At 41.2% G+C, this 15,756-nt stretch overlaps 1 protein-coding gene across 1 annotated transcript in view; it reads right to left on the bottom strand.

Annotated features, from left to right (window-relative positions):
- Positions 1–15,756, bottom strand: part of ACSS2 (acyl-CoA synthetase short chain family member 2) — a 41,219-nt gene that overhangs the window by 17,815 nt on the left and 7,648 nt on the right. The gene's annotated exons all lie outside the window — the stretch shown is intronic.

The raw sequence follows: 15,756 nt of genomic DNA, 5'->3' as shown, positions 1-15,756 counted from the left end.
GGCGCCGAGCCAAAAAGCATTTTCTTAACAGGCTCACTGACGAGTGCCTCAGAAACTTGGAAACAGCTCCAGGTACAGCTGAATGCCAACATATCCATGCTTACCACACATGTTCACTCATGAGTACTACATACCAGCTCACCTGTGTGTACTCATTTGTGTAAAATCACATACACTAAAATAATCATTCTGGCATAAAAGCTGCCCATCTACACACATAGGCACAAATAAGCATAAATATAGATATGCACCCAGGACTCAAACATGGACCCATCTGCAAGTACAGATACATGAACCACATATACATACCCACATAGTGCACAGCTTGTTCCTTCAGAAATTCTCTAGCAAATCATTCTATTTTATTTTTTTAATGAAACTTTCCATTATTTGAAATTATCTCATGCATTTTATTTATTTGTATAGTATCTGTATCCTTCACTGGGATATAATCTCCATGACAGTGGAATCTCATCTGTATTGTTCACTGCTACATCCCTAGCACTAGAATACAGCCTAGTACATAGAGAGTGCGTGGGAACAGAAAGGCACAACCGTAAGTTACAGCACAAGCTGTGAGTAAGTGCAGCTTACTTAAGCCCCCTTCCAGCTGCACCTGCCCATCCCCTACCCCCCTCCCCACAACACACACACACAGACACTGCATTCTTCTCCCTGGCTCTGGACTCAAGTTGTACATTATATATGAGCACCTTACTCATTCCAGTGTCTTCTTACTCTGACATACACACCAGGTCGGGGCCCTGTAGCTGGCTGGAAGAGGGGAGGGGGCAGGGTACTGGCCTTCTGCGAGATTCTAAGTCTTCTAAGACATTAAAATGCTTAAAAGAACATCCAATTTAGTTTCCTTACTCTGAGATCCAAAGAGGTTATTAGTTATGTTTGGGATCACAGGGTGGAGTGCAGCAGAGCAGGGACCATGATTCAATAGTCCAGGCATTTTTCCTCTACACTGGGAGTGTACACTGGGAGTTACACTGGGAGTTGTAAGCTTAAAAACTGGCAGAGTTCAGCAGGTAACACAAGCAAGTGGAACATATGAAAGAAAATTTTCAATAAAGACAAGAAATAGTTCCCTTTACACTTAACTTTTCTATAAGAAAACAGAAGAACATGTACAATAGCACTTAGCCTTGGTTTGAGAGAAACAGCAGGGAGGGATAGGGACTAAAAAACTGGAGAATACATGCTCTCCATGTCTCCATGAAAAAGAAGACACCCAGTACTTAAACTTAGTTTCTGTCAACTTTTGCCATCTGTAAGTAAGGGCTCAATGTTGCCATATTTTTTAATTTTTCAAGAGGCCTGGAATCTACTTTCATCAAAACTTCTCAATTTTTAAGTGTTGACAACTACCGCCAGGCGTGGTGACACACACACCTATAGTCCTAGCTACTTGGGAGGCTAAGGTGAGAGAATCACTTGAGCAGAGGAGTTTGTATCCAGCATGGACAATATAGTGAGATCCTGTTCACTCACTGCCCCTGATTCAGAAAACCAGTTATTATATAACTATTCTCTCTCCCTTTCCTCCTGCTTCAGCCTCCTTAGTGTTTGGCAAAAATACCAACGACACTTAACCTCAGAGACTTTACTTGGAGCATTCTTCTCTCAGATGGCCACATGACTTATTCTCTATCAACTCATTGCTAAAACACTGACTTCTGGCTTATGGTTGCTCATGCCTATAATCCTAGCACTTTGGGAAGCCAAGTTGGGAAGATTGCTTGAAGCCAGGAGTTTAAGACCAGCCTGAGCAAGAGTGAGACCCCCATCTCCATTTTTTAAAAAACCCAAAAAACAAAAAAGAATTTTTATTTTACAAACTCCCTATATAATTCCTATTTATATTAAAGTTTGAGATGACCTTTAAGTCCTGTCTGACTTCAAGATTCTTTGATTCTCTAAAAAGAAGAAATAATGGGGAAAGAGTTCTATGATCCATGAAGCACTGAACAAATGTGAAGCACTTAGTAGTATGTATACCCTCAAGTCACTCTCCCTTTCACAGAGGAACCAGAGAGTGGAAGCAATGTACCTTGACCAATTAGCAGCCTAATGTTCCCTCTGGGTACTTCTGTCCTAGCTGTAGTGAGGAAGGAGAAGGGCTGAAGGAAGAATGAGAAGGAGGCACACCCCCCAAAATGAATCAAAATGTTCATTTTAGAATATTAGAGGAGTAAGGAGCTTTTGAGATCCACCATCCTTATTTACAGATGAGAAACCTATAGCACAGAAATGGAAAGTGATGACCTTGAGGTTACTAAGCATATTAATAGCAATGTTATTCTGACGCAGCGCTGGCTAATATGGCAGCCGCAAAAAACTACTGAACACTTGAAAAGTAGGTGAAGAAGACTGCTTCTTGGCTTTTTGGCTAAAATCAAGTAAAATGTAGCTGAAGAACTAGATCTTTTATTGTATTTAATTTCAGTCACTTTAAATATCAACAGTTACGTGTGACTAGTGGCTTCCATATTGACAGCACAGTTCTACATATCTCTAATTCAGGGACTCTCTTTCTAAATAACAGCCCTCCAAAAGGGGGATGTTGTTTCCAAACCCAGAGTTAGCATAAGGAAGAAAATTAAAGTTCAGGAGCCCTGGGAACTGTGGGATTGAAGACTACCAAGGAACAATTCTTAGTATAGTTATCAGAAATCTATCATTCTGTTTGGCTTTCCCTTGTTTCCTCAGAAAAAGTTCCTTTTGAAACACCATAGATTTCTGGTTTCAAGTAATATCTAGCTTACGGACCCTAATGCAGCCTCAGCCAGCTCATGAATCAGGCCCTTCTTCTTCTCCCCTGACTATAGGAGTTATGTGGAAGGGTGTGGTGGCAGGCAAGGAGGAGAGGAGTAGGGAAGGGGGACCTGGGGAGCTTGGCTGGGAAATGAGCGGGGATGAGGGGAATGTGGATCAGGTTTACTAGCACCTGCCAAGAAGGCCATCTGGGGCTCCTTCTCCAGCCCAGACCCCAAAGCAGCCCCTCCTACAGTGTCCTTTACCACCCCTGCTGTGGGTTCCCATCATTTCCTGTGTCAGTGCCTTGCCTACCCAGATTGTATCATGTGCTAGATTGGAGAAGTGTGTCAAATCAATAAATGGATAAATTCAATAAATGCCTATAACCAGAAAAAATATATAAATAAATAAATAAAATAGCAATCAACTGTTAACCTATCATTCAAATTTCTTTTCAGTTTTTTAAACTGTTATGGATATATACATATACATATACTTGTACATATTTGTAAGGTACATAAGATACTCTGATACAGGCATATAATCTGAATTAATCAAATCAGGGCAATTGGGATATCCACCACCCCAGGTATCCATCATCTTCCCACTCTAGGAACACTTCCTCTCTTTTAGTTGTTTTAAAGATAACCTAACTTATTGTTGATGACAGTCATTTTGCTGTGCTATCAAATATTATTCATTCTATCTAACTATATTTTTGTACCCATTTTAACCATCCCCACTTCTTCCCCCACTCCTGGCTTCCTTTCCCAGCCTCTGGTAACTATCATTCTACTCTTTATCTTCATGATATCAATTGTTTTATATATTTAGCTCCAACATATGAGTGAGAACATGTAAAATTTTTTCCATGCTTAGTTTATCTTACTTAACATAATGTTCTCCTGTTCCATCCATGTTGTTGCAAATGGCAGGATTTCATTCTTTTATGACTATATAATAGTTCAAATTGTTTCATTTGAAACTATAAGGGCTTTCCACTAACTAAAAAACTGATGAAACTAGAGTAAAATTCTCAATTAGTGGTCCATTCATGAAGTGCCTGCCTAGGGGCAGCACCTGTAGCTCAAAGGAGTAGGGCACCTGCCCCATATGCCAGAGATGGCAGGTTCAAACCCAGCCCCGGCCAAAAACTGCAAAAAAAAAAGTGCCTGCCTAAATGTAGATTCCTTAACCTTTTGCCCTTCCACCCCAATTCAGAAAGCCAACTCTGTACTCAACCAGGCTTCAAGAACAGGCGTGATCAGGGAAATACAAATCAAAACAATGATGAGATCCCATTTCATACCTATCAGGATGGCCATAATCAAACAGACAGACAACAAAAAGTATGGGAAAGCACGTAGAGAAATTGGAAACTTCATACCTTGCTGGTGGGAATGTAAAATGGTTCAGCTACTTTGGAAAACAATCTGGAAAATCCTCAAAAGGTCAAATATAGAGTTACCATGTGACCCAGTGATTACACTCTGAAGTACCCAAGGGAACTGAAAACATACATCTACACAAAAATTTGTACACAGTTGTTCACAGCAACATTATTCATGGTACCAAAAAGTATAAACAAGTAGTTTACACCTGTAATTCTAGCACTCTGGGAGGCTGAAGTGGGAGGATAATTGAGCTCAGGAGGTTGAGGCCAAGCCTGAGCAAGAGCGAGCCCCATCTCCACTAAAAACAGAAAAATTAGCCGGTGCAGTGGCATGCACCCATAGTCCTAGCTACTCAGGAGGCAGAGGTAGGAGGGTCACTTGAGTTTGGGGTTGTAGTGAGCTATAATAATACCACTGCACTCTAGCCAGGATGACAGAGCAAGACTGTCTTAAAAATAAAAGTATAGGGGCAGTGCCTGTGGCTCAGTGAGTAGGGTGCTGGCCCCATATACTGAGGGTGGCGGGTTCAAACCCAGCCCCAGCCGAACTGCAACTAAAAATAGCCGGCGTCGTAGCAGGCACCTATAGTCCTAGCTACTTGGGAGGCTGAGGAAAGAGAATCACCTAAGCCCAGGAGTTGGAGGTTGCTGTGAGCTGTGACACTACAGCACCTACTGAGGGTGATAATATGAGACTCTGTCTCTACAAAAAATAAATAAATAAATAAAAGTATAGCCAGCTATAGTGGCTCATGCCTGTAATCCTAGCACTGTGGGAGGCCAAGGCCAGTGGATTGCTTGAGCTCAGAAGTTCCAGACCAGCCTGAGCAAGAGCAAGACCTCATCTCTAAAAACCTAGCCAGGAGTTGTGGCAGGTGCCTATAGTCCCAGCTATATGGGAGGCTGAGACAAGAGAATCACTTGAGCCCAAGAGTTTGGAGTGGTATGAGCTATGACACCACAGCACTCTACCAAGGGTGACAAAGTGAGACCCTGGCTCAAATAACAATAATAATAATTAATAATAAATAAATAAAAATTTAGAAAGGATAAACAACTGAAATGTTCAGGAATGAATATAGAAAAAATATATATCCATACAATGCAATATTATCCAACCATAAAAAAGATAAAGTACTATCCATGTTGTATTATGTTACCACATGGATGAACTTTGAAAACATTATGCTAAGTGAAGAAGCCAGACACAAAAGGTCACATATTGTATGATTCTGTTTATATGAATTGTTTAGAATAGACAAAGCCATAGAGACAGAAAGTAGAGTAGAGGTTGCCTGGAGCTGGAGCAGAGAAAATTGGGAGGAAATAAGAAATAGCTTGGGGGTGGTGAAAATGTTCCAAAATTAATAGTAGTAAGGGTTGTATACCGCTATGACTATAATAAAAAATTATTGTTCATTTAAATGGGTGAATTATAAGGTATAAATTATATCTCAATAAAAAATCTCATTGTGCTTTTAATTGGAGTTGCAATAAATGTACATATTAATTTGGAAAGTAGAGACATCTTTACAAATCTTCCTTTCCAGAAAGATTGTAACTCTTCATTCATCAGGAAGATTTATTACTATTCATTCATTCATTCCTTCTGGCCTCTTTTTCTTACCTAAAGACAATACTTGGTATTTATTTTTTGTTAGCATTATAGTCAGATGTACACATCTGTTTCCCTCCTTAATGGCAGACAAGACATCTTATTCTGTGTTTCCTTGTCAGTGCCTAGCACAAATTTTGATATATAGTGGGTACTTAATGCATAATTATAAAATGAATGGATAAAAGAAAGAATGAACAAATTTGTCTCTGCTCGCAAGGCCAGCTAGATCCAGGCTGATCAGAGAGAGGAAATATGAAAGGAAAGAAGGGATAAGATAGCATATAGACTAAGAAGACAGATGCTGGACAGGCAGGAGAAATGGTAGACACAGAGAGGAAAAGAGTGTGGAACTTACAAAATTGAATTCAGAGTCATGTCAAGAAGAGTTTCTGAAGCCCCTACAGTGTGCTCAGTCTTGGACTCTGTGCCATGAGAGAAACTGGAAGAAGCCTTTGGAGCTGAGTTTTGGGGTATGGAACTCTTGCCCTGCAGTCTGGGCTATTATTATACCCTGTCCTCTGGCCAGCTATTTTTAGGCCTTGATCTAGAGACCTTGTACCTTTTCCCCTTGGCCAAAGCAGCTTTGGTGCCAGTTATATACATGTATATAATATAAAATATTTTAGAAATTACATTATTTGAGATTTTTAAATCTTATGATAAAATTTTTATATATGAACTTTAAAGCAAGAGTTACATAATTTTCCAAAATTATTTTAAGTGTAAAATTTTAAGAGCTTAAAACTACTAATCTAAATAATTATTTTTCAATAATTACTTTAAGAATACTGATCTAAGTAATTATTCTTCTGAGGGGGTTGTAAAAATACAAGTCAGAGGTCTTATTCTCTGAAGATTCTGATTTAATAGCCTAGGGTAGGGTCCAGGAATCTGGATTTTAATAAGATCCTTGAGTAGTTATTTACCCACATTAAAATTTAGGAACCTCTGGCTCTAAATATGGAGTCACCAGATCTAGATGTATTGCTTACCCCTGATTCAATGTATAAATTTGCACAAATTTTCACCTTTCTCTGAGGCTCACCTCTCTCTCTCTTCCTTCTCTGTAAAGGTAAGAGAAAGGGGCTGGGTGCTAAGGCTCACTGGGAGGCTGAGGCAGGCAGATTGTTTGAGGCCAGCCTGAGCAAGAGCTAGATAGACCCTGCCTAATAGAAAAATTAGCCCTATATTGTGCCAGGTGCCTGTATTCTCAGCTACTAGGGAGACTGAGGCAGAAAGATCACTTGAGCCCAGGAGGTTGCAGTGAATTAAAATGACGCCACTGCACTCTACCCAGGGCAACAGAGTGAGCCTCTATCTCAAAATAAATAAATAAATAAGATGAGAGAAGGGAATTGGGAGGAGGGGAAGAAGGTTGGTGTTAGATTAGGTAATTTTTAATGTATCTTAAGATTCTTTGATTCTCATTATTTTCCTTCCAGAAGCAAGGAAGTGGGCTCTCAAAGACTATTTCAGAGAAAAGAGGTAGACACAGACAAGAAAAGAGTTTGGAAATTACAGAGTGGAATTTGGAGTCATGCCAAGAAGAGTTTCTTGAGCCCCTAAATGTACTTAGTCCTGGACTCTGTGCCATGAAAGAGACTGGAAGAAGACACTGGAAGCTGAGATTCAGGGTAGGGGACTCACATGGGAAAAAGGCAAATGAAGAACAAACTTAGGTGAAGTTAAAGGTCAAAGTAATGAAACCTGCCATGCCTGCTTCACATGATTGTTACGTAAATCAAAGAAAGATCCAGCTGATTCCTTTCATGAATACAAACAGCTTTAGAGGACATTCATTCACCTGATCCTCACTGCTACCTTAACAGTAGGTAGATCAAGTATCATTGTCACCATCTTAAAGATACAAATCTGGCTGGGCAGGGAGGCTCACACCTGGATTCCCAACACTTTGGGAGGAGGATTGCTGAGGCCAGGAATTTGAAACCAGCCTGGGCAACACAGTTAAACCTTGTCTCTACAAAAAAAAATTTTTTTTAAAAGTTAGCCAAGCATGGCGGCACATGCCTGTAATCCTAACTACTTAGGAGGCTAAGCCCAGGAGTTTGAGGCTGCAGTGAAGTAGGACTATGCCACTGTACTCTAGCTTGGGCAACAGAAAGAAACCATTAATCTAAAAAAAAAAGAGAGAGAGAGAGAGAGACAGAGAGAAAGAGAGAGAGACAAGAAATCCAGAGGAAATGGTTTGCCAAGGCATGATATACGGGGTTAAGGGCAACTCTATTACTAGGCCCGGGTTTCTTGATTTCCAGGTTAGTGTATGTTCCACTCTACCCATCTAGTATGTTCCCAAATGAACACTGAAATGCTTCTCCTAAGAATCTCCAGGAGCACCATAAGAGACTGGGGAGGAGCTTTCCCACCCACTTTAAGCTTTAGCCTATGGTCAAGATCATACTCTCCATGATCTCTTCAACATCCTAACAACTTCCTGAAACACCCAAAACCTCAGGCAAGGGGGGCCCTCATATATCCACCTTCAAAGTCCTTGGTAGTGTCACATACCACAGGATCACTGGCTCCTGGAGACAAGTCTCCTACCTCCCCACCCTCTCCCTGGAAATAAAGAAAAGCACATTGTTCCTAATATTTCATTTCTAAACAAAATTGTAGCTCATAGGCAATTTTGGCAATAAAATCTTGCCCCCACCAGATTATGAGTTTCATAAAGACACCAGATATCACTTGCACCTTGCACATATCTGTAAATGCCTACAAATTTTAAAAACCTGGCTGGGCATGGTGGCTCACACCTGTAATTCCAGCCCTCTAAGAGGCTGGGGTGGGAAGATCCCTTGAGCTCAAGATTCAAGACCAGCCTATGCAAGAGCAAGATGCCATCTCTACTAAAAATAGAAAAATTAGACAGGTATTGCAACAGGCACCTGTAGTCCCAGTTACTGGGCAGGCTGAGGCAGGAGGATCACTTAAAACTAGGAGTCTGAGGTTGCTATGAGCTAGCCTGAGCCCATGGCACCCTAGCCTGGGGCAACAAAGTAAGACTATCTAAAAAAACTTAATTGTTTTTTTTTAAACCTACAGCTTGAAGCTACTGGATTATCTACGGAGCCTGACTGTCCAGGCCAAAAAAAAAAAAAATTAGATTTCTTTCAGTTTGATCCATGTCATATGAAGAAAACTAGATAGATTTTCATCTAATCTGATGTCACATTTAAGATTCTCTAAACTTAATATATGTGGGAGTTCGGAGACTACCTCAAATAGGTAGTTATACTCAAGAGCAGCTAAAACTAAAGTTAAACAAAAGTCCTCTATGACTGCTCATTTGGATAGATTTCCATGTATTAAAATATCATGGTCAGAAAGAAATACTTATTACAAAAATGAGTCTCTAGTCCTCAGAAACACAGATGTTGCTATGCTATAGAGATTTCCTGCATGGGCAGCTCGATGTACAGGAGTGTCCAACCTGTAGCCTGTGAGCTGCAGACAGATTATTTTGAGACTATTTTGCTTGTGTGTGGTGCCAGATATTGTGAAAAGTATGCATGGTTCTTCTTTTTTTGCTTATCAGCTTATGTTCATGCTTATGTATTTAATATGTGGCTCAAAGCAACTCTAACTTTGCAGCACAGAAGAAAAAGATTGGACACCCCTTGTAATGTACTCCAGAATGAATAGCTTCAGAGTCTTATTTATGTTATATAAATAAAATAAGATTCTTCCTGCAAGTAAAATCACAAGGTTTTTAATAAGTAGACCAGATCTTAGAACTCTCCTAGATGAGAGTTTTCTATATATGGGACTACAAATGTTCAGTTTAAACTTCATTCCATAGGTAAAGAAAAGTCAGAAAGGTTCCTATGAAAAGGGCCCTCCACCACCTCCCAACTTTTTACCTACTTAAAATCTCAAACCATAGAGGAAAGGAAATTGGCAAGTTTTGCCAGAATGGCCACCTGGCAATCAATCAGTCTACTGCTTGCCAAATCACAAAAGAAAGGGAGTGAGAGGCCAGTCTTTACTTTCATAAACTTAAAATCTAATTAAAGAGACCTAAACCACCCATGATCTAAAGCCAGTCTTGGAAAATACAGATCAGGGAGAACAACAAAATGCAAGAAGAGGATATCATCAAGGGGATGTACAAAGAAATAAATCAAGTATAGTCAATCACAAAATACTTCCTAGAAGCAGTATATTATAAGCAAAATTTGAGAAAAAAGGGCTAAGTCAGTGGTTCTCAACCTTCCTAATGCTGCAGCCCTTTAACACACTTCCTGTGGGTCACCACCTGCAGGTTGAGAACTGCTGGGCTAAGTGTTCATTGAGGATTAAAGGACATTTTGGATTTGAACAATCACCTGTATCTGCCAATTTCAAACCCCTCTACCTAACAACACTCTCAGATATGCGTGATATATGTGAGTATTAGCGCCACTTCATAGCAACAAGTCTTTTTGGTTTGTTTTCTTGTCTTTCATCTCAATAAACCCTGTAGCAATCTTTTGAGTTTGGCTGAATAAGATTTGCTATTCCCATTTGAAAGGCAAGAAAACTGAGGCTTGGAAGGGTATCATCATTTGGCAAAGGTCACAAGCAACTGAGACTTCTGCCTGCGGATCTTCAGGCGAGGATTTTTATTCTTTTCAATATACACATGATCAAGAAAGTGATATTTTCAAAATATAAATCTGCTATGTCATACCTCTACTTGAAACTATTCAAGGCTCGGCGCCTGTGGCTCAAGCGGCTGGGGCGCCAGCCACATACACCTAAGGTGGCGGGTTCGAATCCCCAGCCCGGCCCGCCAACAACGATGATGGCTGCAACCAAAAAATGGCCGGGCGTTGTGGCGGGCGCCTGTGGTCCCAGCTACTTGGGAGGCTGAGGCAGGAGACTCGCTTGAGCCCAGGAGTTGGAGGTTGCTATGAGCCTGATGCCATGGCACTCTACCCAAGGGGATAGCTTGAGGCTCCGTCTCAAAAAAAAAAAAAAAAAAAGAAAGAAACTATTCAATAGTTCCCTTGCTCTTGTCATAGCTGCAACTTTACATCTGTGTATGAAACACAAATTCCTGGTCCTTCCCCCATAGCTTCTCCTAGTGTCTTTATCTCAATTAAAATAAATTCCATTTTTCAGGTTTCTCAGATAAAAAGCCTTAGAGATAAAGGCTGGGAGCAGTGGCTCAAGCCTGTAATCCCAGCACTTGGGAGGCCGAGGCAAGTGGATTGCCTGAGCTCATAGGTTTAAGACCAGTCTGAGCCACAGCAAGACCCTATCTCTAAAAATAGCCAGACACTGTGGCAGGTGCCTGTAGTCCCAGCCACTTGGGAGGCTGAGGCAAGAGAATCACTTTAGCCCAGGAGTTTGAGGTTGTTGTGAGCTATGACGTCACAGCACTCTATCAAGAATGAAGGGCGACAAAGTGAGACTCTCTCCCAAAAATAACTTAAAGATACTCTTAACTCCATTTTTTTTTTTTTGGCCGGGGCTGGGTTTAAACCTGCCACCTCCAGTATGTGGGGCCGGTGTCCCACTCCTTTGAGCCACAGGCGCCACCTTAACTCCATTCTTTTATAGCCTATATCAAGTTCATCGCAAATCCTATTAGTTCTGTATTCAAAATGTCTCAAATCTGGCTACTCTTCATAACCTCTACCATTACCTCTATTATGGTATCTTGCTTGAACTATTATAAGAGTCTCGTTACTGGTCCCCTTGCTATTACGCCAGGCCCCACAGCCTGTTCTCAAGGTAGTACACAGATTATATACTATAGATATTTGTCACTGGTCATCTTCTCACATGCATACCCATAAATCTCCACTAATAATACTCCTACCTCCCATACCACAAGGAAAATAGTATAAGAGAGAATGGAACCGACGTCTTGTTTTAGAACCAATTTTAGCCCTTGGATTAGATGAACATGTGCCTTGGAAAGAGTCAGTGTCATACAGACTAAGAATCTTTGACTCTCTCCTCTCACTTTCTCCTTGTCTCCCTGCTGTCTATACACCCAGTTACCTGTACTGGTTTCCTTCCTCTAAATTACTCTAAAATTTTTATCTTTCCATCCCATTCCCACCAGCAGCATCCCAGTTCAGGCATTTCTACTCTGAATAACAAACTCTCAGTTCTTTGATCTCATACTCCCATCACACTCTTATTTCCATATGTATCCAGATTAAGCTCTGCTGTGACCACTACATTCCTCTGCATAAAACCCTTTTACAAGTCTTCAGAAATAGTCAAGATCTCCCATACCTGGATCTCATCCAGTGTTGAAGACAACCTTTATTCCCTTTTCTCTCACTCCCTCCATCCAATACAAGTCAGCAAATCCATGGGCTCTTCAAAATAGATCCAGATTTTGACTACTTCTAACAACCTTCTCAAGGACTTTTTTTTTTTTTTTTTTTTTGAGACAGAGCCTCAAGCTGTTGCCCTGGGTAGAATGTCGTGGCATCACGGCTCACAGCAACCTCCAACTCCTGGCTTAAGTGATTTTTATGCCTCAGCCTCCCAAGAGCTGGGACTACAGGCGCCCACCACAATGCCTGGCTATTTTTTGGTTGTAGTTGTCATTGTTGTTTGGCAGGCCCAGGCTGGATTCGAACCCGCCAGCTCTGGTATATGTGGCTGACACCTTAGCTGCTTGCGCTACAAGCACCGAGCCCTTCCCAAGGACTAATACAGTCTAAAATAATCACCATCATCTCTCACCTGGATTTCTATAATAGCTTCCTAACTGGTCTCCCTGCTCCTACTTTTGCCCTTCTACAATCTATTCTCAACACAAAAAAATAGATCCTAAATATAAGCCAAAGCATTGTCACATCTATGCTTGAGATTATCTAGTGGTTCCTCATTTCATTGTGAATAAAAGCCAAAGTCTACATTGCCTTTCTTTTTTTTTTTTTTTTTGAGACAGAGCCTCAAGCTGTCCCTCTGGGTAGAGTGCTATGGTATCACTGCTCACAGCAACCTCCAACACCTAGGCTCAAGCGAGTCTCCTGCCTCAGCCTCCCAAGTAGCTGGGACCACAGGCTCCCACCACATGCCCGGCTATTTTTTGGTTGCAGTCGTCATTGTTGTTTTAACGGGCCCAGGCTGGATTCGATCCCGCCACCTTAGGTGTATGTGGCTGGCGCCTTAGCCACTGGAGCCACAGGTGCCAAGCCTACATTGCCTTTCAGGGTTGGACACTAGCACCCTGCGGACCTCAATACTACTCTCTCTTTCTGTAGCTCGTTATGCTTAAGCTATACTAACTTCCTGTCAAGTCTTTAAGTCTTCTCACCAGGCACACTTGCTCTTTCCCTTGGGAACATTTCCCCTCCCCACCCCAACTATCTACATGGCACACTCCATCATTTCCTTCAGATCTCTATTCAAATGTCACTTTTATCAGAATGTTCTTCCCTTGTCAGCTCCCATTATGATTGTCATTCTCTTTTCCCTTACTCTGCTCTGTACTTTTCTACAGCATTTATTGCTACCTGTTATGTATTTATCGGTTCATTTGTTTACTGTTTGTCTCCTCCTGGATTATAACTTCCATGAGGGCAGGAATTTTGTTTTGTTCAGAATAGTGCCCGGCACATTCATTCATTAAGTACTTACTGAATGAATAAATTGTGCCCTGAATAAACATTTTACTCCAAAGAGACTTGTTCCCACTGTCTCAATATAATAATAATGGTGGCTAATATTGAGTGCTTTCAATGTGCCAAAAATTTGACACGTGGGTTTGTTATCCTATTCAATACTATGCAGTTGAAAACTCTATGAGATAAAAGGTATTTTTATCCACTTTTTACAGTTGAGAAAAACTGAGGCTCAGAGAGGTCAAGTAACTTGTTCAAGATCAAACAGCTAATTAGTGACAAAAACAGGACTCAGACTAGGTTAGACAGACACCAAAACCCATTCTCCTCTTAATCTTTATGCTATCCTGCTTTCCTGTAATGCTTTTTCCTTTGTGTGAACTATTTGTGAACTAGTTCTGCCCATAACCTTTTTCAGGCTGTTCTAGATAGGCCTATTCAATCTTCCCAAATAGAATAAAAACTCCATGAGACCAGGATCTGGGACATTTAAACCTGTTAACACATTTTATCTAATATTTTTAGGCAAATTACTTTAAAGTCAATTTAAGTTAATTTGACTAATATAGCTAATTTCTCTTTTTCTTTTTTTTGAGACAGACTCTCACTTTGTTACCCTCAGTAGAGTGCTGTGGCATCACAGCTCACAGCAACCTCAAACTCTTGGGCTCAAGAGATTCTTTTGCCTCAGCCTCCCTAGTAGCTAGAGCTACAGGTGCCCACCACAACACCCAGTTATGTTTTTGTTTGTTTGTTTGTTTGTTTAGCAGGCCCAGGCTAGATTTGAACCCAACAGCACCAAATCACTGAGATATAGGTACCCAGTATTCCACATATTAAATAAATTAATCAGATATCTCTACTGAAGGACTTCTTGGAGACTTTACTCTGTTAATATACATTGGGACTCCTACACAAGGTAATTTATGTAGTGTTTCTCAGATTCTTTCACTTCATGGATTAAGAATCCCCTGCTAATATCTCCAGTAATTAGAGGTTCTTGAAGCATCCTTCAGAAAAAACTGACCTAGTCTACTCTCTTCATTTTACAAATGGAGAAAGAGAGGCTTTCCAGAGGTTGTTCAGGTAAAGGGTGGTAGGAGAACTAGTGTCTCAAGAAAGAAAGGGCCAGCTCGGCGCTATAGCTCAACCGGCTAAGACGCCAGCCACGTACACCTAAGGTGGCGGTTTCAAATCCCCAGCCCAGACCTGCCAAAACAACAATGACAGCTGCAACCAAAAAATAGCTGGGCGTTGTGGCGGGCGCCTGTGGTCCCAGCTACTTGGGAGGCGGAGGCAGGAGACTCGCTTGAGCCCAGGAGTTGGAGGTTGCTGTGAGCTGTAATGCCACGGCACTCTACCCAGGGGGACAGCTTGAGGCTCTGTCTCAAAAAAAAAAAAAAAAAAAGAAAGAAAGAAAGGGCCTCAGGATTCCAGAGTAATCTTCAATGACTGAAAACTCTGCCCTATATACTCTCAATCTTTCATCAGGCACCTGAGTTTCAAACCAGGGAACAAATTCAGACATATCATCTCTGAAGATCTGTAAAGGTTTTCTGATCTTTAAAGAACCTAGGACAGTGGTTCTCAACCTTCCTAATGCTGCGACCCTCTAATACAGTTCCTGTGGGTTGTGACCCGTAGGTTGAGAACTGCTGACCTAGGTGGGCCCAAGTGTCAGCTGAGCTCAAGCATAAAGCACTAGAGCAGGAGCTAAAAAGAGTGTCAACAGATAGTGAGTTTCAGTGGCAAAGTGACCGCCAATTAAGCAAAGGTAATGTGATAATAGTGCACTCGCATTTGCATAGTGTTTTCCAATAAATAAATAAATGTTTTTACAACAGTATCTCATCTAATTATTGTAACAATCTAATGAGAAGGATAAGGTAGAATTATTATCCCTATTTTATAGAAGAGGAAACTGATTCTCAGACAGCTAAATGCCTAGTTTGTGGTTACATACAAAGTGGCCGAGTTGGAATAAGAACCTAAATTTTCTGTCTCTCAGATTAGGGCTCTTCTCCATATTTAACATAAACTGGGCAAATGTTGAGTGAGTTCCCATTTAACCCTTTGATGAAGCATCTAACCTACTCCTACTGGCTAGCTTAAAAAATAGGGCTAGGCTCGGTGGCCCACACCTGTAATCCTAGCTCTCTGGAAGGCCAAGGCGGGTGGATTACTTGAGCTCATGAGTTTGAGACCAGCCTGAACAAGAGCAAGACCCCATCTCTACTAAAAATAGAATAAACTAGCCAGGCATTGTTGTGGGAGCCTGTAGTCACAGCTACTAAGGAGGCTGAGGCAAGAGGATGTCTTTAGCTCAAGAGTTTGAGGTTGGTGTGAGCTATGATGCCAGGGCACTTGATCCAGAACGACTCTGT

The sequence above is a fragment of the Otolemur garnettii genome, unplaced genomic scaffold, assembly GCF_000181295.1.
Source record: "Otolemur garnettii isolate 467f Iridium unplaced genomic scaffold, OtoGar3 scaffold00025, whole genome shotgun sequence".
In the NCBI taxonomy this organism is placed as follows: domain Eukaryota; kingdom Metazoa; phylum Chordata; class Mammalia; order Primates; family Galagidae; genus Otolemur; species Otolemur garnettii.
Note: the sequence above shows the minus strand (reverse complement) of the source record. Positions and strands in the feature narration are given on the sequence as shown.